This window comes from Bufo gargarizans, chromosome 3, assembly GCF_014858855.1.
Source record: "Bufo gargarizans isolate SCDJY-AF-19 chromosome 3, ASM1485885v1, whole genome shotgun sequence".
Taxonomy (NCBI): domain Eukaryota; kingdom Metazoa; phylum Chordata; class Amphibia; order Anura; family Bufonidae; genus Bufo; species Bufo gargarizans.
Window position 1 is genome coordinate 21,315,663 of NC_058082.1, and position 22,430 is coordinate 21,338,092.

Consider the following 22,430-nt stretch of genomic DNA (forward strand, 5'->3'; position numbering starts at 1 on the left):
CTGTAAATATAATCTAAGAAACTTTGTACTATATCTTATCAGAGAAAGATGCTTCCTTCTCCTCTTCTGTCCTCCTTCACTAAACGCCCTTTTAGATAGACTGCCCTTCGTAAACAAATGCTCCTTCCCAAACCCCAACCTGCGTAAAGATGCTGCCAATAAACCGATGAACAAGCAAACGCATGGTCCTATGTAAACTGCAATCTGCTGGCCACAAACAATTCATCTGTATGGGGACGAGTGACCAGGCAATTATTGGGAACAGATGATTCCTTCTCGAAGACTGCCTGTTCAGTAGGTCCGTGTAAAAGGAACTTCATTCTCAATTCACTGCTCAAGTCTGTCTTCGATGAAATCGGGCTGCCTGCTCACTGAAGGATCAGTCAGATTACATAGAACTCTACGGAGAGGGGAAAAGAAGGGAGGGGCTGCTGGAGAATGGAAGAGAGACACACACAGAGACTGGATTTACACATACACAACTTAGTGCTGCATTTCTCAGTGAGCAGACATGATCCCAGTTAGGCTCCGCCACACTAGCCCAATCAGTGCTGCCAATGTCAGACGGTGCAAGGACACACCTTCAACAAGGGTATACAGGACATACTTTTTTTTTTGCAGTTAGCCACTGTATAGGAACGAGTTTTCTGCTGTCCTTTCATACATGAAAAAAAACAGGAATGTTGACACATAAAAACCTAAAGAAGGCCAAAAGACTTCACTCTATCGGCCTCCACCTGGTATATGGGACCTATGGATGTTCACATAACAAAAATGCCATGTGAACATAGCCTTAGCAGCAGCTTTCCACTCTCCAATCAGGGACCCAGCTCCACTTAATCTATACAGAACTCCCAGAGTTACATTCAGTGGAATCGGGGGGTTCCTTACAGCTGTAATATGGACATTAAAGGGCATCTGTCAGCAGTTTTGTACCTATGAAACTGGCAGACCTGTTACATGTGCACTTGGCAGCTGGACACATCTGTGTTGGTCCCATGTTCATATGTGACAACATCACAAAAATATAGTGGCCCATATGGGGGAACTGTCTCAACCACAAACACTGTAGCGTGTCTTTCATTGGGCGAGCAGTCCCACCGCATGTGAACCACAAAATACCGTGGCAAGTATGGGGGAGCTGCTCAAACCCCAAACACTGTAGCGTGTTTATCATTGGGAGAGCAATCCCACCGCATGTGGACCGCAGCAAACGACCATCCCGAGCAAGTAATGCATACAAAGGAGGACGCCAGCGCGGTCCACATGCACCACAAAAACATCCTACACAAACAGGAGCATTGTGCGGATGAAAATACAATCATATAAATCACTAAAAAAACACCAAACAGATACACCACTGACTATACTAGCTGGTCATACAAGCAGATATTAAAAGCTGAGACTTTTGCCAATATATTCCTGTCAGGAAGATATCGGAGCCCATCATGCACCATGTTCATATGTGCCCACATTGCTGAGAAAAATTATGTTTTTAATATATGCAAATGAGCCTCTAGGAGCAACAGGGGCGTTGCCCTTACTCCTAGAGGCTCTGCTCTCTCTGCAACTACTGCACACTCTCCACTTTGATTGACAACATTAGGGAGATGTGATGACGTTTTCCTTGCCTGGTCCTGTCAATCAAAGTGCAGAGAGTGCAGTAGTTGCAGAGAGAGCAGAGCCTCTAGGTGTAATGGTAACGCCCCCGTTGCTCCTAGAGGCTCATTTGCATATATTAAAAACATCATTTTTCTCAGCAATGCGGACACATATGAACATGGGGACAACACAGATGCCTTTAGCTGCCAAACACACATGTAACAGGTCGGCCAGTGTCATACAGTAGGTACAAAACTGCTGACAGACGCCCTTTAAAATGCAGCTGTATCACAACTACTGTACGTATGAAACTATCTTTGTGAAAATTCACTACATGCTCAAAAAATAATATAGATAGGGACAGGCCAAGGCTGCTGCATACACTAGCGCTGAGTTTATTATTTGGCACGACCCCCTCAATGTCATGCCAAATAAATCAGAGCTAGCGTACGTACTGGCCTGTCCCTGTTCATGGTGCGGGTTTCTTTTCCAGTTCCATGAACAGGTTTTCATTCATTTCTAGGTGATGCAGAATTTTAGTTTGATCACAGGCCGTCCATGCGATGCACTTGGCTCCTATCTCACCTCATTAAGCCTCTGATTCTCCACTAGATGGCAGCAGACTACCGCCTTACACTGCGTTGATTATCCGCGGACTCTGAAATCCATCAACTAGAAGCGATGCTATTATCCCCCACCATTTCCCAACAGGACAGATTAGGAGGGAGTTTGTTTAACCTCTTACTAGGGCGCACAACCTAGTTTATTACCGGAGTCTTCACATGGGGCGAGCGCAATCTCCTAAGGCGTAATGTCTCAGTCGGGGCCGCACGCTCCAGATCTGAAACACGTGTAACTCCAGCGCGGAAAATGTTCGGGCAGGGCGAGCAATACTTGTGTTCACCGGCAATCTAATTTCCAACACACGCATCACAGAGCGGGTCCTTAGGGTCCCTATTATATGTAAAAAAGGTACGGAAGGTCAACGACTGTGAAAGCTTCACACAGCCGCGAAAAACAACACTATGCCAGACCTGACCTGCTCGGAGCACATGGCAGAGAATATATTAGGGCTATGCGCTCTACAACTATTATAGAAATCCTTCCAGTCCTGCCATGATAATAAGCCTTATACGCAAGATTCCCCTGACAGATGTAGCAGAGCCGAGTTGGTCATTCAACATAAATCTTCTAGTTACCATATGATAGGGCTGTAGGTAAACATTCCATTTATTAAAACCGACGTTTCATAATCCGGCCTTAATCTAAAAGAATAAATCTGGAGCATCGGTGGGGTGTCTGCGCACCAGAACAGCAAATTGTCATCAATTTGTGCCAAAATTTACGCCAATTTCTGGTATAAATGATGGTAAATTTTTAAGGTAGCGAAGCCCACGCCCCTCTCAATAAACGGAGACCATTTTGAAAAAATTTCAAGAAAGGTAAAAAATGGCAAAAAGTTGCACATTTTTGGAATGCAAAAATTTCGAGCTTTTTTAAAGCAGAAAGTGGGGCACGTGGGTTAATAAAGTCACTCCACAGAGCAGGGATCGGCACTCCAGCTACTGTAAAACTACAACTCCCAGCATGCACACTTACTTGGCTGGTCTTGTAACTCCCTTAGAAGTGAAAGGAGGATTCTGGGAGTTGTAGTTTCAGCTGGAGTGCCGGAGGTTGCTGATCCCCGCCATAGAGTAATGTTTCAATGACAAGTTCAGCTCTGCTACATCTAATCTCAATTATTTTTGTTGTTCACACTCCTTTCCTCTGCTGGTAAAGCCGCTGACATGTAAATCTTCAGGGTCTGCTTGGTTTTCACAGGATGCATTTGTATCGCACATATTAGAAATCCCGACGAAGGGGATTGAAAGGTTTCGCCCACTTTGGAGCAATCACGGGTTATTGGGTTCCCAGAAGGGCGGACACCTGCTCTCAGAATTTGTATATTCTGTGCTCCCTTGTACAGTCTGATAAACTGTAAATGATAACATTTCTGCCTATCGGAAGTCACCACTAGGGGGAGCTGACTGCATACTGATTGTACACCAAAGTTGTAAGCTGCTTTTCTGATGTGCAAAAGTTGCAATTTTATGTGAAATGCGCCCAAAAATGGTAACTTTAAATATTTTTCTCTGCTCACATCATTTTATGTGGGTGGGGCTTAGAAGAAGGGCGTGTGGTCACCTTGCCCCGGCATATTTACAATAATTTACACCAGAAATCTATGGCAGCTTATAGCTGGCGCGCACGGATAGCACAAGATGCAAGAAATGTATGAGAAATGTCTCATAATAAATTGGGCATAGCTTAATCCGGCGGCCTTTGCACTAAGACTGTAGTATGAAACTCCATTAATAATACAGTATGCAGTAAGCTCCTTAGTTCCCCCTAGTGGTGACAGATGGAAGTCAGATTTATTATTTATGAAGGGGTTTACAGCTTCTACAAAGCCGTATTATAGGGTTGTGCAGAATTAGAAAAACATGGCTGTTTTCTTCCAGTAACAGAGCCACCCCTGTTCACAGGTTGTGAGTGGTATTGCAGCTGAGCTCCATTCCCTTCAATGAAGCTGAACTCCAAAAGCAGCCACAATACTTGATTATTAAAATAATCAGCAACAAATGTTAGACCGAAAAATAACATGCCTATAGTTATTATATAGCTGGTGGGTTAACATTGATATAGTTGGGTCTCTATGGAGGCTTGGGGGGGTAATTGCCTAAGAGATGCCGCCAGGACAACTACAGACTGGAGACACATTGGTACCTGCGGTGTCTGGCGGCTGCTTATCTCTCCTTGCACCATGTGATGTCCTGCACATTCAGCTGGTGCCTAGCTTTATATTTACCCCCATCCCGTCTAGTGTCACTAAGGGTTAGGCATTCACATAAAGAGTGTGTATTTTATTGAATGGGATTGTTACTTTTATGACAATTTATTTTTCAAAATGATGTCTGAAAGCTGATGTCTCGGAATAAAAAGCATCATGCGCTTCCAGCTTCTGGCCACTAGAGGGCACTGTCACACCAGGGTTGGATTAGACTGTGTGCAGCTATTTCAATGGGTTCAATTACTTTCCAGCAATTCATTACCTGTCATCGTATAACTACACATCTACATACACAAGTGCCGTGTCAAAAAACGGCTTTTCTTACTGATAAATGTTGACAATTAGAAGGGAGAAATTAAAACGTAAAGGTAAAGCATAACCAAAACCAATTATAGCAAAGTATTTCTCAACAAAGACCTAATTACATCGCCGAGGAACAAGCCGAGAACTGCGGCAGAAGACGTGAACTGGAGGCGTGAAGACTTCCGCAACGTCCTCGGGATGAAATTATTAATTGTGTCATGGAGCTGTGATTGTTTCATCGACAAAACTAGAACAGTCTTGTTCTCGGGATCATGGCAGGTCCCAGTTAACCCTGTATCGGTTCAAGTAGTATTCCCTATAATATAATAACCCTGGAGCATCTTTTCTGCATGGTGCCATTCCTCTGCTATTCCTCCTAAAAATGTTACTGTTTCCCTGTCAAGAAGGGACTGTCCATACAGAGTCTGGAACTGTCAGCACTGACTGGACAGTGACAGCCACAACTGTTAACACCCAGTTATCATTTATTCATTTCCAGCAGGAATAACAGAGGAATGCTACAACTTAAGAGTGGTAAGAAACGATGGGTTTACAGCCTTCTGCCCTCTAGTGGTGGCCAAAGTCATATGAATTTTTTGAAAACATGAATAGGAATAGCAGAGAAACTTTGCTCTGTGCTACTGAAACAGATCCACATTGTCTAGTTAGGTTAATACACAAAGGTAATTCTCCCTATCAACCTGAGGGGGCGCCAGAATTCCCAACCTGAATTTTTCCCTACTCAAGTAACACCAGACCCCCCCCCACCTAAAAAACAAAACAAAAAAACTAAAAAGGAGGGGTTGTCTCGAGAAAAATATTCAAAATGTTTCACACCAGCAACTGGATCTGAATAGTTTTGCAATTGCATGTAATCAAAAATGTATCATAGTCACTGAGTTATTCAATAAAATGTATCTGCACAGCGCCACCTGCTGTTTGCTCTTTCCCTCGTCTCTCTGTGCCCCTCTGTAAAGTGGACGTACACACTCAGTTCAATCCTTCACCTGTCATCAGAGAGATCTTCTGTTAGAAGCTTACTTATACAGGGCATATCCCATTAGAAAGGACACACCCCCTGATAAAGGACATGAAAGGACCCACCCCCTGAGAAAGGACATGAAAGGACACACCCCCTGATAAAGGACATGAAAGGACACACCCCCTGAGAAAGGACATGAAATGACACACCCCCTGATAAAAGACATGAAAGGACACACACCCTGATAAAGGACATAAAAGGACACACACCCTGATAAAGGACATGAAAGGACACACCCCCTGAGAAAGGACATGAAAGGACACACACCCTGAGACAGGACATGAAAGGACACACACCCTGAGAAAGGACATGAAAGGACACACACCCTGATAAAAGACATGAAATGACACCCCCCTGATAAAGGACATGAAAGGACACACCCCTGATAAAGGACATGAAAGGACACACACTCTGAGAAAGGACATGAAAGGACACACACCCTGAGAAAGGACATGAAAGGACACACCCCCTGAGAAAGGACATGAAAGGACACACCCCCTGAGAAAGGAAATGAAAGGACACACACCCTGAGAGAGGAAATGAAAGGACACACCCCCTGAGAAAGGACATGAAAGGACACACCCCCTGAGAAAGGAAATGAAAGGACACACACCCTGAGAGAGGAAATGAAAGGACACACCCCCTGAGAAAGGACATGAAAGGACACACAACCTGAGACAGGTCCCCTGAGCTTCCAGTTTAAAATAAATCTAGCAGAACAGCTGGAGCAATGAATGAGGAGATCTCTGGATCCATGTGAGGTGCAGGGCTGGTTCTAACTTGGTTAGAAAGGTATTGTCATGTACTGTATAATGTCTGGTTTTCATTTATTACATAAATCCTGGGATAAACCCTTTACCGAAAAAAAACAAATAAAAAAAAACATTAAAATTTTTCAGCCCCTCTCAGTTCACTGCCGGTCCTTGTTTCCCGATTCCTCTCCACATGGACGTGATGCTGCAGCCAATTATGGTGTCAGGTAATTGACTGCCGTGGCCAATGATTGGCTGAGCGGTCACGTTTCCTGCAAGGAGTAAAAAACGTTGGGGAATCGGAAAGTGCCAAAAGTGGAATGGTGGGGGAGAAATGCCTGGAAAAAAAAAAGCATGTTAAAGGGAACCTGTCATGATGAATGTAGTGTCTGAGCTGCATTCATGTAAATTTCTGCTCGTTCTGGGCTGTGAAGTCCAGGAGGCGGTCCTATCAGTGATTGACAGCTCTCTCTGTATACACAGCCATAGAGGGAAGGCTGCCAATCACTGATAGCTCCGCCTCCTGGACTTCACAGCCCAGAATGAGCAGGGACATATGAATGCATAAATTAGAACATAAAACTATACATCAATCTGCTCAGCTCCTCCTGCTCTATAACATGCTGCAGATTGCATTTTCATGGTGACAGGTTCCCTTTAAATATGCCTAAAACTAATGAGTGTGAAGTAGCCTTTACTGTTTTTTTTTCTTCTAGTTACTGCATAGTACCTGTGTAGATGCCATCTAAGACTGCATTCTGTCACTGTAGTGCTGACACGCTGGCACAATGTCTGGGAATGATGCCTGCCTCCTAGAAATATGACAGTGGCGGGGAATTTAAAGAGACACTGATCCATCGTGTTATAGCTAGTACAGGGTATGAGGGGGTGGAGCATGACAAAGGGGTTCTCGCCTTCATGTTCTTCGAATCCCTTTGTCATGCTCCGCCCTTCACTAGGCATATTACAATCACAAGTTTTGCCTGCAGGGTTGCTTTAAAAGGGTTGTTCATCCCCAGAGGGCCTTTCAGCCAGGACCCCCTGCGAAGGATATCACACTTACCTGGTCCCCGCCACTGGATTTCGGCTCCTTTGCTCCCCAGTAGCTCTCAGGTCTCCCTGCATCAACGACTGGTGATGACGACGCTGCAGCCAATGGCTGGCTGCAGCAGTGATGTGTTCCCTATGTATCATGCCCAAGGCCCACGTCATGCATGGCGGGGCGGCCACATGACTCGCAGCATACCAGATGTTGACGCGGGGACAGCTGCAGCTGCCTACGGGGAGTGAAGATGCCGGCACCCGGGGCGGGGACTTTGCCTCTGAAAGGGCCCCCGGGGGTGAACAACGCCTTTAAATCTCCCACAGTCTTACAGGAGTAATATTTTAAAGGGGTTGTCTGGGTTCAGAGCTGAACCCGGACGTACCCTTATTTTCACCCAGGCAGCCCCCCTGATGCTAGCATCGGAGCATCTCATGCTCCGATGTGCTCCCTTGCCCTATGCTGGATCGCGCAGGGCACGGGCTCTTTTGTTTACAACAACACACTGCTGGGTGGAAGCTTCCGCCCAGCAGTGTGTTCGGTGACGTCACCGGCTCTAACGGGCGTGCTTTAGCGCTGCCCTAGCTGTTTTACCGGTAAAGCCAGCCCATCAGTTTCGGTGATGTCACTGGGCTTCCTGGCAGCCCCATGGAGAGCCCGGTACGTCACCGGAACTCCTGAAAATGCCTTTGCCCTGCGCGATCTAGTGCAGGGAAAAGGAGAGCATCGGAGCATGAACTGCTCCGATGCTCATGTAGATGGGGGCTGCCGGGGTGGAAATGGAGGTATGTCCGGGTTCAGCTCTGAACTCAGACAACCCCTTTAAGTGATTCTGGTAACTGTGATGATTATAATAGACATTGCTGGTTAGTCAGCTCATGGACCCTCCACCAATGACTCATTCTAAATTCCTCCTGAACCCCTGATGTTAAGGCACGAACTTGAAGGTTTAGTCATCAGATATTTGGACGTTTTTAGGTGACCTGTTATTCTCATTACAGGATCGGCTTCAGCTGCCTAAATCATTGCGCTGAGTCACGCCTCATTGAGATCCATGGTTTATTATAGAGCCATTGATTATTATTATTATTATTATTATTATTACAGACCTTCGTCATGTAAGATCCCTTTCTCCTCATATTTCCGAGAGTCCTAAAGTTATGTTCATCCTGAGCCTCCTAGTTCAGAACTACTCAGACATTAACACAGGCAATATAACAATATGACAGTGATTTATCTACCAGGCAGAACGAGAAGATGATCTTAAAAAATAAAATAAAAAATCCTTTGTGTGTTGACCCCATGCTTAGGGGGCCCCTGCCTGGGAAAAGTTACTCTTTTATGCTTATGAATATGCAGAAACCCGGCCCTGCCAATCAAGAAGGAGAAGGAGGGGCTGGCAAGGGAAGCAGAAGGAGCAAGGGTGCACAGAGTGGCTTTGCTCTGCCCTCGGTGCACTTAAAGGCTATGTACACCCTTGGGGGCAATTGTTTTTTATTATTGCACTGTACTCATTTTGAGCTATAAATAATTTTTTCAATTGGTCTTTTGAGCCCCTTTGTTTGTACAGCTTTGACATTCTTTAGTACCAGGGTCTGTGTTTTTACTCTGTCCCGTCAGGCAGCTCAGCTGACGGCTTCTTATTTCTGATCTCTGACCTTATAAACACTCATTATGGCTCAATTCCTATCTTACTGATATTTTTGAGCTTCTAGTAATTTAAAGATGAGTTGTTAGATGACCGGCACAAAGTGAAAGTATGATTCACACAGCTAGTCAAACGGTTAACTCTTTGTGACAGAATGGCTGAATATTTTTAATAAATACCAAATGAAAAAAGGATTTTTATCCCAAAATGAGCAAATTGCAATCATAAAAAAAATAATTGCCCCTGAAAGTGTACACGGCCTTTAACTTTCACCATTCCTCCCTGCAAATGTGTTTCACGTCATCACTATTTCAGGGGTGCCTTGTGTGCAGACCCTTCTTCAGGTCTCCCCACAGCATTTTGATATCTAGAGTTAAGCAAAGTTTTGTAAGATTCAATTTGATTGCTTTGCCGCATTTTACAAAAAGATCCGCTTTGTGATGAATTACTTCGCCTCGAAGCGCATTTCTTTGTAAGTAGTGGGTGCAATGACAGGGAGTGTCGATTGCGCCGCCCCCCGTGATTGTACACCTCAGATGCCGCAGTCATAGTTGATCACGGCATCTGATAGGAATAATACAGTGTAAAATAAAAAAATAATACTTACCTAATCCATTGGGGCCGCCCGCCGCCATCTTGCTTGAAGGTGTGGTGCGAGCTGAGATGACGTCATCACTCCAGCCGGCGTTGTGACGTCATAAGTCACAGCACACGGGATTTCGGTGGAGATCAAGGTCGCGAGCAAATGGATCGGGCAAGTATTTTTTTTTGTTTTTTACACTATTTCAGTAAAAAACTGATGCAGAAATTCAGCTTTGCTGCGAATCAAATTTATCCTGAAATTCAGATCGGAGCCCACTTCCTGGACTTCGATTCGCTCATCACTATTGATATCCATCAGGGACATTATGGGACAACGACAGGATGTTACAAAAATGTCAGATCGGTTTGGGTCCCACTTTTATCTCAAGTGCATGCTCTCGTGAATAGAGAGCATGCCGTTTGCTCTCTTTTAGCAGGGGTGCACTTAGCCTTTCTGCTGCCTGAGGCGAAAACTGATACAGCAATGCCAATTTCTTAACCTAACCCCTTCCCTTCAGCCCATGGCCCTTCGGCTGCCCTCCCTCTTGCCCCTACCTGCTACTGCCTGAGGTGATAGCCTCACCTGGTCTCATTGGTGGTGCACCAGCCTCACCTGGCCTCATTGGTGGTGCACCCGCCTCACCTGGCCTCATTGGTGGTGCACCCGCCTCACCTGGCCTCATTAGTGGTGCACCCGCCTCACCTGGCCTCATTGGTGGTGCACCCGCCTCACCTGGCTTCATTGGTGGTGCACCCGCCTCACCTGGCCTCATTGGTGGTGCACCCGCCTCACCTGGCCTCATTGGTGGTGCACCCGCCTCACCTGGCCTCACCTTGCCTCATTGGTGGTGCACCCGCCTCACCTGGCTTCATTGGTGGTGCACCCGCCTCACCTGGCTTCATTGGTGGTGCACCCGCCTCACCTGGCCTCATTGGTGGTGCACCCGCCTCACCTGGCCTCATTAGTGGTGCACCCGCCTCACCTGGCCTCATTGGTGGTGCACCAGCCTCACCTGGCCTCATTGGTGGTGCACCCGCCTCACCTTGCCTCATTGGTGGTGCACCCGCCGCACCTGGCCTCATTGGTGGTGCACCCGCCTCACCTCGCCTCATTGGTGGTGCACCCGCCTCACTTTGCCTCACCTTGCCTCATTGGTGGTGCACCCGCCTCACCTGGCTTCATTGGTGGTGCACCCGCCTCACCTGGCCTCATTGGTGGTGCACCCACCTCACCTCGCCTCATTGGTGGTGCACCCGCCTCACTTTGCCTCACCTTGCCTCATTGGTGGTGCACCCGCCTCACCTGGCTTCATTGGTGGTGCACCCGCCTCACCTGGCCTCATTGGTGGTGCACCCGCCTCACCTCGCCTCATTGGTGGTGCACCTGCCTCACTTTGCCTCACCTTGCCTCATTGGTGGTGCACCCGCCTCACCTGGCTTCATTGGTGGTGCACCCGCCTCACCTGGCCTCATTGGTGGTGCACCCGCCTCACCTGGCTTCATTGGTGGTGCACCCGCCTCACCTGGCCTCATTGGTGGTGCACCCGCCTCACCTCGCCTCATTGGTGGTGCACCTGCCTCACTTTGCCTCACCTTGCCTCATTGGTGGTGCACCCGCCTCACCTGGCTTCATTGGTGGTGCACCCGCCTCACCTCGCCTCATTGGTGGTGCACCCGCCTCACTTTGCCTCACCTTGCCTCATTGGTGGTGCACCCGCCTCACCTGGCTTCATTGGTGGTGCACCCGCCTCACCTGGCCTCATTGGTGGTGCACCCGCCTCACCTCGCCTCATTGGTGGTGCACCCGCCTCACTTTGCCTCACCTTGCCTCATTGGTGGTGCACCCGCCTCACCTGGCTTCATTGGTGGTGCACCCGCCTCACCTGGCCTCATTGGTGGTGCACCCGCCTCACCTCGCCTCATTGGTGGTGCACCCGCCTCACTTTGCCTCACCTTGCCTCATTGGTGGTGCACCCGCCTCACCTGGCTTCATTGGTGGTGCACCCGCCTCACCTGGCTTCATTGGTGGTGCACCCGCCTCACCTGGCCTCATTGGTGGTGCACCCGCCTCACCTGGCCTCATTGGTGGTGCACCCGCCTCACCTTGCCTCATTGGTGGTGCACCCGCCTCACCTGGCTTCATTGGTGGTGCACCCGCCTCACCTGGCTTCATTGGTGGTGCACCTGCCTCACCTGGCCTCATTGGTGGTGCACCCGCCTCACCTGGCCTCATTGGTGGTGCACCCGCTTCACCTTGCCTCACCTTGCCTCATTGGTGGTGCACCCATCTTTTAAAGTTACATTTTGTACACTGATCTGACACTGCGATAATCCATTATACTTAATAATACTGCAACAGTACAAGAATTTCACTGTATGTAATACCGTATTCAGTGCACACCTACAACCGTCCCTCTGACACTATACAGGTAAGTCACCGATATGATACATAATGACACTGGATACTGTGCATGGTGACCGGGTAGGTAGTGGTTTGCTGCATAAGGGAATGTCAGGGTGCCGCACTGTCGCTGCTCAGCGCTGACCTTGACGTAGTCATTGAAAGCAAGGACTTCATTCCGCTGATAGCATTAAATTATGCAAGGTTATAAAATCAGAGCGCGCTGTAATTTCTCCACAGAAGGACCTGGATAAACTGGGGGTTTCAGAGGCTACATGACGGATGACTGAAGGAAAGAGACCAGCGCTCCGGGGAAAACACACACATCTGACAAATTGTTCCATCCGGCTCCATGATGTCGACTTCGCTTCTCAGAAATCTTTCCCTTTTTTTATTTTTACCTGATCCTTTAGATTTTTATAACTTAACACGAACCTATTGTTAAAGATTTTTTATATTTTTCATAAAGAAGTATCACACGTGAATACAGGAAAGTCTGTAATATATTAATGCGAAGTGGCAGCGTATAGTTCTCCTTTCCCTACCTATAGGCTTTTTGTAAATGCTGAGAAACGATTTCAGCCGCTATAAAGTGTATCTAGTGTAAAACCGTAAAGAATATGGAGAAGAGGGATGCAGCTGCAGAATCTCTCTCTGTATGTAAGAGGAAGGAGGGGGAGAAGTAAATATTACAAGGCAAACGACAGCCTCTAGTTCTCCTTTACCTGCCTGTAGACTCTCTGCAAATGTTCAGAAATTTCCTCAGGCACTACAAAATGCATCTAGTGTAAAACAGTAAAGAATAGACAGGGAAGAGGGGAATGCAGCAGTGTCTGTGAGACTCGTCAAAGGGGAAGGAAAAGAGGGGGAACATGTTACAGTCCCTCTGTTTCAGCCTGTGCAAAACCTAGAATAAGTCTTTTTTTTACTGAATAAGTAGTACACACGACTACATAAAACTTTATAATATACTAGGAAAAAGAGGCCAATATCTAACAGCCTGTATTTCCTCTTTCCCTGACTGTTGACAAACTTTCTCTATTTCTTTCAAAGCCATCTAGTGTAAAACAGTAAATAATAGGGAGAAGGAGGAAGAAGCAGCAGGAGCATCTCTCAGTATCTGTGAGACTTAGAGCTCGTTCACACGACCATGTGAAGCCCGTGCTGTGGACCGCAAATTGCGGTCCGCAATGCACGGGCACCGACAGTGGCCCAGCCGCATGGGGATCGTGGATCCATTCACCTGAATGTGTCCGCGATCCCTCCGTTACGCAAAAAGATACAGCATGTTCTATCTTTTTGTGGTGCGGAGGCACAGAACGGAACCCCAGGAAGCACTGCGTAGTGCTTCCGTAGGGTTCCGTTCCGTGCTTCCGTTCCGCACCATTCCGCATCTCCGGATTTGCGGACCCTTGAAGTGAATGGGTCGGCATCAGTGATGTGGAATGCACACGGAACGGTGCCCGTGTATTGCGGATCCGCAAATGCGGTTTGGTTGTAGGTGCTCTGTGCATGGTCACAAACTTTCACCTTCAAATTCATCTAGTGTAAAACAGTAACTAAATGACAGAGAGGAGGGGGATTCAGCAGGAGAATATCTGTGTCTGTGAAACGCATGCTGTGGGTAAGGGGGAGGAGGGGGATCATGTTACAGTCTCTCTGCTTCAGCTTGTGTAAAACCTACAATGCATCTGACTACATAAAACTTTATAATATATTAGATAAAATAGGCAGCTTCTTCAATGTCAGGCAGTATTTTACCTTTCCCTGGTGTAGGTGTTCTGTGCATGTTCACAAACTTTCACCTTCAAATCCATTGTGTTAATCAGTAAATAAAAGACAGAGAAGAGGGGGGTGCAGCAGCAGAACCATCTAGTGTAAAACAGTAAATAATAGACAGGGAGGAGGGAGATGCAGCTGCAGAACCATCAAAATAATAGACGGGGAGGAGGGGGATGCAGCTGCAGAACCATCAAAATAATAGACGGGGAGGAGGGGGATGCAGCAGGAGAATCTCTCAGTGTATGTGAGACCCATGCTGTGAAAGGAGAAGTTGGTCGATCATGTGAAAGTTTCTCCGCTTCAGCTAATATATGAGACTGCATAAAATGGGAGATTAGCGCAGCAGAAAAAAAAAGCAGTAGACCCAAAATACACAACATTTCTGGCTGCACTAAGTCGGACACACATCTAAAGATGCCTATGGCAGAATGCAATTTTTGTTTTGCATAATAGTTAACCTTTAATGGACCAAAAAAAATAAAAACTAAACATACAGTATATGGGTATTGTAGAGTGAAGTGACACTCTTTGCAATCCCTGTGACAATAAGGTTTCATACTACAGCAGGTCAGGGCTGCTAAATCCATGACCGTTTTCCCACAACAGACTCCACCCCCTTAAGTTCTTTTCAATTGCCAGATGCACGGTCATGTGATCACTATGCTCCTCCCAGCCTGTAAAAGAAAAAGGACCCAAATCTATACCGCATACTGTGTACTCCATCAGGAGGACAAGAGCTCACAATCTATACAGTAACCTGTAAAACATGGAATATGCCGTAAAACCACCTAAATCACTTCTATGAATTGTCTGGAAGTAATTTGCTAGAAATAAATGGCTGGAAAGTCAGAAACAGCAAATCTTCCCGACATGAAATATGAATAATTGGTTTTATGATGGGAATTTGTAGCTAGGGAAGGGGGTTCACTGAGTTCAGCAATCACATACTGCAGGTCTGGAGAGTCAAGAGAGGCCTGAGGAACAATCATGATTCATCAGAGCGAAACTCCAGGAGGAAATGATCAGTTGCAGGAGGAATCGGCTCCTTAAAGGAACGGCACGGTAGAAAAGCCCCCTTAGTGTGTTCTAAAAACGTGAAAGAAGAGTATTCTTGGCTTGTGTAACCACAGGATGAGGTTACAAGTTGCCTGTGAGAAGGGTTTTTCACTTGAGTCCCCATAATAACACTTCTTATTCCAGTGCACGAGCAGTGATATCACAGGGACCATAGAGTTAATAGGAACCATTAGAATCCAGCCGTTGTTGGATGTCATAGGGACTCCCCCATATGTGCCAGAACAAAGAGGTGCCCCTGTAAAAGCAGCTTCTGCCCTGGCATACCCATCACATCTGTACGTTCCCCTGTTGTTGGAGGTGCCCATTTAGCTCAATGCAAGGGCAAATAAAATATCTGAGCGATCTATTGATAGATGTTTGATTGGTCTATTACATAAAGTCAGCCATACACATCTGCTCCTCCTATACACATGCATTCTTGGGTTAGTTGAAATGGTGTGGGGAGACATCTCTGGTGGGTGGTTTGTTTGCCTTAAAACAAAAGTACAGGGCATGTTGAATTGCAGAATTTCCAAGCCTTCTCTTTGCCATCGATGTTCAGCAAATTCTGCCAAAATCGGTGGGTTCCGTCGACATGTAATGCGTAGGCCCAGCTTAAAGGGAGTTTGCCAGCAGTTTTTACTATGCTAAGCTGCTGACAGTAATAAGTATGGGCTTGGGGAAAGCATCACAAACATACCTTTATTGGGAAATTTATTATCACGAGTAGAGTGCATATGAAGTTTTATTCTGCCAGATTTCCCCTCTGCGAGTGCCCAGGAGGCGGAGCTTCACTGTGAAGCGCTCTCTCTATTTAGTGGCTTCACAGCCCCTCCCCTATGCTCTGAGTGACAGCTGTAGTGGTCTCCTAGTTACATGCGACAGCTGCCACATAAAACCTCATGTTCACACTACTCCTGATAATTAAAGTTCCACAAAATGTATGTTTTTCCTGCTCTCCCCAGCCCCTACTACTGCTGTCAGCAGCTTAACTTGCTCAAAACTTTTGGCAGAGTGCCATTAAACTGGCCCTACACATTAGATGTCAGCCAAACTCACTGATTTTGTCAGGATTGGCCTACCATCAGACACAGTAAAAACTGCTGATAGACTCCCTTTTACACTGTGCTGCCAAAGTGCAGGACACAGGGACACAAGTATAAAAACCCTGGCCTGTAATCTGTCACACTCAATGTAGAAATGAACTCTAAAAAGTCACCACTAAATGTACGTCCATTAAGACCCACTTATATGAGGTGCAGTTTATAGATTCATTTATCAGTTATATCTGTTCCTGGGAAAGCTGAGTGACAACCAATATGGCGACCATAACAGCTCCCACAGAGGCACAACAGTGCTTCAATAAAATAAACAACAAACTAAGCTCTGCTACATCGTTTTGAAAATTGCCATCCCTGACGCTGCAGATACGATGAGCCGTGAAATTGCGGCATTACAGAAGAATGTCACTATTTAATTTTTAGGGGACTGCACCAGTTGTATTACAACTCCCAGCATCCGCTCAGCACAAAACAGATGAGAACGATCCATCCCACTGACTTCAAATAACAGCAGCTGCCTGCTGCACCCACTACACAGGCAGGCGGGACGTGGATGGTAAAAGGTTAATTGTTGAGATCCAGATGACAGAGACAATCCTTCCATTGTGCCCCCCTCCCCAAATCTTAACCTTTTCCAGGCGTCTCCCCCTTCGTATACCAGTGTCTGATGCAGTGAATATCAGACTATTATGTCTATGAGATGTTAAAACCACATGGAAGCCTCTACTGTGTAAGATGAAACCTAGAACTGATCCCACACATCGATGACAGCCGAACCTGCCGACCATCGGATGTGATCGAGGTTCCCCCAAATCTCCCTTGACTGGGGGTAGAAGGACTCCGTCTCCCCGTACAGCTGATTGTCGAGGGTGCGGGGTGTCGGACCCCCACCGATCTGATATTGATGACCTATCCTGATGATAGGTCATCAATATTAAAAAGCCCGGACAACCCCTTTAACTCTCCCCATTCAGAAACACATGCATGCTCGGCCAAATAGGTGTGTTGGGAAGGGATAGCTGACAGCCGTACAGATCTAATGTATAGGGCCAGCCTAAAAGTTTTACATGAGAGGTTTCGGACATTAAAAGGGTTGTCCCACAAAAAAATATTTTGCAGTTTTTAAACCAGCACCTGGATCTGAACACTTTTTTCAATTGAATGTCATTAAAAGTTTAGCATAGCCACTGAGTTATTCAATGTATCTGTATAGCGCCACCTGCTGTTTGTTCTTTTCTATATGTCTCTGTCCGCCTCACTGAAGTGGACGCATATGCTCATTTCAGTCCTTCAACTGCCGTCTGAGCTTTGATAGGTAGAGCATGGACATGCCTCCTTAGCTGTGATAGGTAGAGCATGGACACATCTCCTGAGCTATGATAGGTAGAGCATAGACACGTCTCCTGAGCTGTTATAGGGAGAGCATGGACACATCTCCTGAGCTGCAGCAGAAAGGACACATTCCCTGAGCCGTCAGCTTGATATAAATCTAGCAGAGCAATGAATGAGGAGATCTCTGGATAAATGTGAGGTACAGGGCTGGTTCTAGCTTTGTGAAGAACATAGTGTCATGTATTATATGATGTCCGATTTTCATTTTTTGCATTTGTAACATCCAAGAGTATGTTGCTAAACACTTTTTCCCTGCTACAGCATGTCAGGTGTATATGTATTGTCATCTTGTGTAATCTAACTTTGCATTTTCCTGTTTTATGCATTTTGCTGTAATTCCCATGTGCACCAACAGCAGACCATAGCTAGTTTAGTATATCTAGACTGGAATAGTTCATTCCAGTCTAGTCTCCCCTGTCTGAGCAGAAGTGGGCTGTTCCCATGTCCTGTCTCATGAGGAGGAGAAGGAAGTCAAGTCAGTGTACCAGCCACCCCGGCTAGGGGAAGGCTGTGTTAGTAGGAGCTCCCAGAAACAGGGATCCCAAGACAGGATCTTGCCTCGGCTGAGGCTAAAGATCACTCTTCCCAGCCTGAGCCATCAGCCTCAGCTGGTTGACAAGAAAAGCAGCCATCTCCAGCCTCTAAGAAGAAGCATTCCCTGTGAGCCAAGCTGTGAGTACATATCCAGAGTCCAGGAGAAGCCAAATTCCTCCTCAGCTAGTCAGGCCCCTACCAAGCAGAAGACAGACAGAGCAGAAGAAAAATACCTGCCAGATTCTCTAGGCATATGATCAGAAGCAGAATATATATAGATTCCTGCCACATATTGCCAATACCTGCTGGGACCCAAGACTAAAGCTGTAACTCGTATGGATTTCTGTTGCCATTCAGTAAAGATAAGTTGGATTATATCTCCTGTCTGGATCTCAATCATTCCTCAATTACTCCTACTGACCACACTCAATTTTATTGCAAGTGAGCCAGGATCCAGGAGTCCAGCCGTACCAAGGTAGGAGACACCGTTGACACCATACCTACTACACAGAGACATTATCCCCCTCTGGCATTCCTCACCTGGTACGTGAGTGATAACATCTTAAAGGGCCCTGCTACAGTACCTGCGCAAGCTGCAATTGGCGTCACAAACTACTACACATATATCCTGACCCACTGCATAGCTAACACACTGTACCGGTGTCCTGCTCATTGCACATTCATCATGGGTTAAACCCTTTTAATAGGACGACCTGATCCACCAGCCGCATCACCCGTCATCAGACTAAAACCTCTGACGGGTGATATGAACAAGACTAAAATGATGGATGCTGGATTGTCAACTGTTTGAAATCTAGAAAATATAATGAAGTATACATTTAACCTGACACTTTTTTTTGTTTATGACAAAGTCATAAAATGTAGAAAGTCTACAAAAAAATGTATGTATATATATATATATATATATATATATATAAACTCGAAAAATTTGAATATCGTGCAAAAGTCCATTTATTTCAGTAAAGCAAATTAGAAGGAATTGCATTAATGCAGCTTAAAATTAGAATTTTGTGAAAAGGTTCAATATTCTAGGCTCAAAGTGTCACACTCTAGTCAGCTAATTAACCCATACCCCCGAGCAAAGGGGACCTCAAAATTGTGACTGTGGGGTTTCATAAGCTGTAAGCCATAATCATCCAAATTATAACAAATAAAGGCTTGAAATATCTCGCTTTCCATGTACTGAGTCTCATATGTTAGTTTCACCTTTTAAGTTGCATTTCTGAAATAAATAGACTTTGCACGATATTCAAATTTTTTAGACTTTCACTTGTGTATATATATACATATTATTTTTTATTTTTTTTATAACTCCCATCATCTCTATTTCACACTGCATGATACCATTTTTCAAGGCACTAATTCCCCCGGCTCCATCAAGCAGAACTCTCCCCTTTCTCTCATTCCCTGCCCTACTGCTCCTGCAACCGCTGCTCATAATTTACACCGAAAAAAAACCAGAATAAAAATCAGTCACAATCCCTTCATAGGTGTGAACTTAAGATAATATAAGCGCTTTATGCAGACAGACGGGAAATTGCAGTTTAGGTTCAGATAAATGGGGAATCTCAACCTCGTCCTTTAGAGTCAATGCAGCTGCCTGACTGCCTACTATATGCAGAATCTAGATGATGGGCGGCTATGGTGAAGGGCAAATGCAGATGTGGGAGTACAACCATTTCCAATACAATAAGTGTCACAATTCTATAACCTGGATGTTAGTACTGGATGAGGAGTCGCTAAAATCTGCTTTCTACAAGAAGGAATTGAAAGGGAAGAAACTAGAGCACTGCTGAAATATGAATATGAATTCTGAACATCTGATCCTGTATGTAAGACTGTAGGACAGACTGTTAAAGGAACACAGAAAATGAAAAATGCACAGAAGAAATATTCCAGAACTTCATCCCTTAATCTCATCTTTGATCTTACTTCGACTCAGATTACAATTACAGCTGGGAAATATACAGTATAAAGAAATTGTCTCTGTGCCCCACAAGATCAGCCATGTTCCCTCTCCTCCTCCTCACAATCTTGTGTCTGGCTATAAGAAGACTGTCTGCAGCAGGAGATCCCCTTCTCCCAACTCTACTATCTGTAATAGGACATAAAACTCATTACGCCCTACCCCTTCGATAAGCCCTGTCCCTCAGCCTGGAAACAGATCAGCAGGAGATGTCCACAAGACTGTGTTCTCTGGAGGATTTCTACGAAACTATTTGTTTAAGGAACAAGCAAAAAATGCTAAATGCTGACAAACAGTATGGGCAAGATGATCTCCTGTTCACTTGTATCATTCATTTCTAGTTGTAGTGTTCCTTTAAAAGAAAAGGAATGAGTTGTAGGCCCTATACTTTCAGTAGGTGTTACCTTCTTCTACTAACTTTCAGTAGGTGCTACTATCTTGGATTATTTCCAGCAGGTAGTTTTTTCAGGAGGTGATACAATTCTGACTAACTTCCAGAAGGTGGTACCATTCTGTTTACCTTCCAGAAGGTGATACCATTCTGCTTACCTTCCAGAAGGTGATACCATTCTGCTTAACTTCCAGGAGGTGGTACCATTCTGCTTGCCTTCCAGAAGGTGATACCATTCTGCATTACTTCCAGGAGGTGGTACCATTCTACTTAACTTCCAGGAGGTGGTACCATTCCGACTAACTTCAAAGAGGTGGACCATTCTGCCTAACTTCCAGGAGGTGGTACCATTCTGCCTAACTTCCAGTAGGTAGACCATTCTGCTTAACTTTCAGAAGGTGGTAACAATCTGCCTAACTTCCAGGAGGTGGACCATTTCGACTAACTTCCAAGAGGTGGTACCATGTTGGATTAAACTTCAAGTTTAAAAATTGAAGATTTATGCTAAGGATAGGCCATCAGCATTAGCTCATTGAGGGTTTGACTTGATGGATCATCAGGATCCTTTGCTTTCAGTACCCACGTTTAAACATTGAAGATCTTTGCTCCGGATAGGCCATCAACTTTAGCTCAGTAGGGGTTTGGCTCCATAGATCATCAGGGTCCCTTGCTTGCAGTACCCAACAGAGCAACGCTCTTATACATTCAGCTCTGTGCCGGATCAATGTGGGACCTTCACTGCAGTACTCAAAACAGCGCCATCCCTGTGTGTGTGACTGGTATAGCAGCTCAACAGAGTTTCAATGAGTGGAGTTTAAACTGCAATTCTAGACACAGCGAGGACACCTTTTTGAGTAAATGTCATAAAAAGAAAGAGAACCTACTAGAAAGTCACAAAGTCGTCTCCTACAAATGATGGATTAGGGGCCGTGGCATGGCCCATCACCAGGAGGCCCTGTCCTTTTAAGTTCTTTCTAAAGATATGCCCATGCCTAACTCTATTAATATTATCCATCAAAAATGTTTTAAGGGGTTTCCAGCACTTTTATATTGATGACCTATCCATATGAAAGATTATCAATATGTGATCGGAAGGGGTCTGACTCCCAACACTCCTGGTGATCAGCTGATTGCAGAGCCACCGCTCCATACATTGTGTAGTGGCTGTGCCTGGTTACTGCAGCTCAGTCACGTACAAGTAAGGGTCCATTCACACATCCGCAACTGTTTTGCGGTCTGCAAATTGCGGATCCGCAAAACACAGTCACAGGCGATGTGTGTTCCGCATTTTGCAGACCGCACACGGCCGACACTATGATAGAAATGTCTATTCTTGTGGCTGCGGACAAGAATAGGACATGCTCTATTTTTTTGCAGGGCCGCGGAATGGAAGTGCGGATGCGGACAGCACACGGTGTGCTGTCCGCATATTTTGCGGCCCTACTGAAATGAATGGGTCCACACCCCTTCCGCAAAATTGCGGAACGGATGCGGACCCATTATGCGGACGTGTGAATGCACCCTAAATGGGAGAGAGATGCAGTAACCAGGCATGGCCACCTCACAGACTATAGAGCTGTGCTTGGTTCTGAGGCGCTGATCGGGTGGGGTATCGGTAGTCAGACCTCTGCCAATCTAATACTGATGACGTATGCTAAGGATGGGACATCAATATTAAAGTCTCAGAAAAAAAAAACTTTATTATCAATAATAATCATTAACAAATTAAACCAAATTACACTAATCTAATAAATGAACACAACATGACATACAGTCTGAAATCTCAAACAGAAAATTTGTCTAAATCCGCTGCCCAAGAATCCAGAATTGACAAGTGTTAAAATCTCTTCCTCAAGATGCAATTTTCTTCTTTACACTAATCCAAAGTGCCTGAGGTGATACTAAGCGTTCTATCAAAGACCTGCCAGCCGCGCTTTGAAACCTGATTAGTAATATTTGGTATATCTGACACAGGAGCCGTTCAGTGCTGTACTGTCTAATAACCCATGGACAAAAGCTAAATTT

At 45.6% G+C, this 22,430-nt stretch overlaps 1 protein-coding gene across 1 annotated transcript in view; it reads right to left on the reverse strand.

Annotated features, from left to right (window-relative positions):
* ARHGAP42 (Rho GTPase activating protein 42) overlaps positions 1-22,430 on the reverse strand; it is a 301,803-nt gene that overhangs the window by 39,779 nt on the left and 239,594 nt on the right. The gene's annotated exons all lie outside the window — the stretch shown is intronic.